The following is a 4,578-nucleotide window of genomic DNA, read 5'->3' as shown; positions in this document are numbered from 1 at the left end:
TTCATCATGATCGAATGAAATATGTGGTGATCGATAGACATTTTATCTCGAAAAGATGAATAATGGACCAGTCAAACTCAACTATGTCCCAACCAAACATAAGTGGACGAATATCCTCACAAGGCGCTTCCAAAATCCACTTTTGATGAAATCGTGTCCAAGCTAGGTCTTTTCAACATTTACTCCCAACTTGAGAGGGAGTGTTAGTTGTACGATTGAATAGATTTTGCTAGATTAATAATTAGCATATTGTATTAGAGTAAGACTCTACAAGGTAATATAGTTCTAGTAGTAAACTAACTCCCTGAATTGTACAAAAGTAGGCATATACTCCCGTAAATTCAATAACAATTATCAAGAGAATTATTTTATTCCTATTCTTTGGCTTTTACAATTATTTATACACTTCAACTTATCCATTGGTATCGGAATAGTAACTTCTCGTTTTCCTGGAAAAGGAAAGATATCATAGTTCTTTCAAACTGTGAATTTCTTTTCTAAATGAAGGAAAATAAAAAGTAAGAAGAAGGTGTTCTAACATATTTTCCAAAGGAACTAAACATGAGCCAATCCTCATACTTATCAAACAAGTTAGGTTTGAAACAGATTGACTAGCTAACCATACTTATCAAACAAGTCAGGATTAACATGCTCAACTAAAATCAACCTCAACGGGTAATGTCGTGTGGACTAATTCGAGGTAACAATCCAAATTCACCTATTTAACCCTATTTGGTACAAGTTTGAGAAAGAGTGCCCTTCAAAAGCAATGACACTTCCATGGTTAACATCAATGTATAATGATTAACTACTTATTGATGGGAACTGAACATAGGTGTTGATTTCACAAACTATTAACACAAATGGCTAGGACTCACCTCGACTGCATATAAAGTTATCAGAATTGTTAGACGAAGAAATATTCCACCAAAAGTTCTATGTTAATTTCCGGAAAAGTATCATATTGTTTGAGCTTCTTAAGCCTTGTGTTCTACAACAACAAAAAACATTAAATGCATAATAGCTCAAATACACCCAACTATGCTTAAAAAAAAGAGGCAATCCTTCATAGCATATCCTCTAATTGAAGCCGAAAACATACGATTATGTTTCATCAAGCAAAACACATCTTCAATAACATACGATTATGTTCACAAACAAGGCAATCAGTAACTTAAGATTATTAACAGAAGTTTATAGGGGTGTAAATGAATCAAGTTTAAATATAATGTTGAGTTTGTTTGTTTGTTTATTTTTTAAGGAGTTCATGTTCGTTTAAAATTTTATTATCATGTTCGTGTTTGTTTATTTGTATTGTTTATTTATTGTTCGTGAACATGTTCGTTTATGTTTGTTTAGTGTTTGTAAACATAGTCATGGTCATTTATATGTTAAAAATGATGAAATTATGCCATTAGTCCTTTATTTCCTTAGGGTTCACAGTTTGAACTCCAACATTCATCATGTGTTCAATTTAGTCCCTATCTTCTCCAATATTAAAATTCTAAAAAAATAAAAGGAAAAGGAGAACAGAATAAAGAGCTTATAAAAATTTCAATAAACAAGCTTTCAAACGAGCTTATTCATTTGTGCTCATTCGTTTATTAAATGAACATAAAAATTTTATTCATACTTGTTCATTTAGCTTAATAAACAAACGTTATACAAATAGTGTTCTATTCATTTACACCCCTATTAGTGGATCACCATAAGATTATTGTTGATATACAACAAGGGAGGTTGGGGGTTTACAGTGGTTCAATAGGTAAGGGATAAAAAAGGTTGGCCAACCATGTAGATCACCCTTCTAATGTAGGCAAAGATAGAATGGATGATCATTTATTTTCTATTAATAATATGTTTTCGTCTAAAATTATATGTCCTTGTAACAATTGTAGTCATGATTATGCATATTATCCTTGGAACTTAATAAACTTGGTCCAATACCACAATGAACAATCAATACAGAGAAATTCATTTCATTCTTTGAATCCACCAACAATAAAAGTTGAGAGAAAAATGAGTGTTAAAATCATATGATCACCAATGCAAATTACTCAGGGATTCCAATCACACCCAGATGCTTAAATCCAAACAATTCATGTTCAATCAAAGAAAAAGATGAAAACTTGAACATGAAAATGTAACTGGCTGAAGTAGAAGAAGCAGAGGGCTGAATCAGCCCTAAAATTCTAGAAGGCAATAGCCATGGCTGAGGGCTTTGTAACTGAAAAAAACATAATTTCCCCTTTTATGGATCAAAAGAATTGGAATTTTTTTTTGAAGAAATAGAAAAAAAGTGAAACAAATTAGATTGTAGGAAAAAGTGGGAACTACATGGATTTGGAATTTTTATGGAAAAAGCTAAAGAAAATATGGAAAAATATGGGAAAATAGGGAAAATGGTATATGAACCCCACTTGTCCACTCCATTGCTGACCTCTCATCTATTCCATCCTTGTTTCTCTCTCTGCTTTGGTAATGCATTCACGTTGACACAATATATTTTTAGATTAAAAGTTGCATTTCATACGGAAAACTCTGTTACCTTTTGTGGTTGAATTTATTATTTTTGAATATTCTAAACTAAAACTACAAAAAAAAAATTTGAAGTTTTTGGAATTTCAAAGCTAATGGTTGAAATAATATATTTTAATTCTATCTTTACATACCTCTTCTCAATTCTCTGTTTTAAACTTAATCATATTATAATAAAATGATAGTCGATGTTAAAATTAATATTAACATAATATTTATTAATGATTTTATCTATCCTCGTTTACACTGAATTCTCTACCTATTGAACTAAATAATTTTAATGATTAAAAGATTATTATTACTTTTTTAAATTTCGGGTTTGAGTATTATGTATATAAGTGATTAAGAAATTTTTAAACATGTATTATCCAAATGATTCAAAAATTGCATATGCCAAAAGGTATTTTATGTGTTAATGGATTATAAATTAATAATTGATATGAAAATCTATCAATAACTATGTTTTGAATCGATTGAGATCATCATCATTTCCTTGACTACCCAAAATTATTCTCTGTTAAGAAATCAAATCTCCAAATATATGTGATTATTTAAATAAAAAAATCCAGTTTCTCCATCCTAATTTCTGATTTATTTCCATTTCAATTTTCTGAGAAACAGTTTTTCCCGGGAAAACCAAAGGAAATGAAATCCGCGTCGAATTTTCCATTGGGCCAAACAGAGGCGTTTGTGAATGGGGCAACAACAATCGAAAGATGAAATGCTATACAATCAAGTGAATTACGGTAACGTTGAAGGGATTAAATCTCTTTTCCGTGAAGGCGCCAGCCTTGAGGTATCAAATAAGTAATCTTTTTTCCTCTCGTGTTTGATCACCTTGATATTGGCTTGTTTGAATCCATCGCTTATTGATGTAGCCAAAACTTTTATCGAACTCGGCGCCAATGTTAACGCTTATCGTCCAGGTTTCGATTTTATTGGTTTAGTTTTTATTTATTATGAATCTGAATGTTCATTAGCTGGGAAGCAACAGCAGAAATGTATGAATCTGAAGGAATTTTTTTAGTTTAATTTCCCTTTTTTGACCTGGTAATTTCTCTTTGCCATTAATGATATTGGTTTAAGTTAAGCTTTTGGGGACTTTGTTAAATGAATTTTATGAACTGATTTTAGTTTTGGGATTTTAATCTGTGTTTAGGTCACCTTTGTGGGACTCCATTGCACCACGCAGCAAAGAGGGGACTTCTAAATTCAGTCAAATTACTTCCCGTGGAGGTTGTGCTTTACCTATTTCTTTAATTCGGTGTGAAAACCAAGTTTCTACTTGAACTGTGTAGAGTTGTCTTATAAGTGACTGGTTCCAAATTTCAGCAAATCCATTGGCTATGAATGATGATGATCAAACGCCTCTGGATGTTGCTAGGGTGAAAGGAAATGTCAATGTTGTGCGAGCTATCGAGGTATAGACGGGAAGTAATAACCTTCTGACAGCTTCGAAATGACATTTATCTTCCGTTTTTGATGTTGTGCAGGAGCACATATGTTTATTCTCCGGTTGGATGCGAGAGTTTTCTGGGTCGGGATTCATCAAAATGTTTGTTACTCAACTGGTTTCAAGAAAAGTGTGGGTATTAGTATTCAGTATTCGTTTTCTTAATCTTGGTTGTTTAATTATGGGTGTTCAATGTTGGAAATTAATTGTTGAATGTTGAATTTTAAGTTAGAATATTGATTTGGGGCCAAATTGAAAATTTGGTGAAGATTTAAGGTGGAATTCTTTTGAAATTAAGGGCTTAATTGTAAGTTTACAAATGTGATGGTATTAGTTGAGAATAATACTAGAATGTTGGAATTCATAATTTGGATGCTGAATTTTAAGTTTGAGTTTTTGGTTTGGATCAAATTGCAAAATTTTGGGAAATTGGTGTTTGAATTCGAATGGTATTATGAATTTAGGGTGAAATTGCAAGTTTTTAAATATTAAAGTATTGGACTGAGTATATTTTTATATGCTGAAAATTTTAGTAATTTATTTGGAGTAAGCATAATGATGAAGGACCATTGTGAATTAAATGAAAA

General features: G+C 31.3%; 1 long non-coding RNA gene across 1 annotated transcript; it reads left to right on the top strand.

The window, feature by feature from the left end:
- Window positions 1-3,742: 3,742 nt before the first annotated feature.
- On the top strand, window positions 3,743-4,129 carry LOC120151383. Its single transcript, XR_005518607.1, has 3 exons — window positions 3,743-3,774; window positions 3,871-3,959; window positions 4,032-4,129. It is a non-coding gene; the product is annotated as an uncharacterized LOC120151383 (long non-coding RNA).
- Window positions 4,130-4,578: the final 449 nt, after the last annotated feature.

Source organism: Hibiscus syriacus, unplaced genomic scaffold, assembly GCF_006381635.1.
Source record: "Hibiscus syriacus cultivar Baekdansim isolate YM2019G1 unplaced genomic scaffold, ASM638163v2 tig00002799_pilon, whole genome shotgun sequence".
Classification (NCBI taxonomy): domain Eukaryota; kingdom Viridiplantae; phylum Streptophyta; class Magnoliopsida; order Malvales; family Malvaceae; genus Hibiscus; species Hibiscus syriacus.
This window is presented reverse-complemented; position numbering and strand designations above follow the sequence as displayed.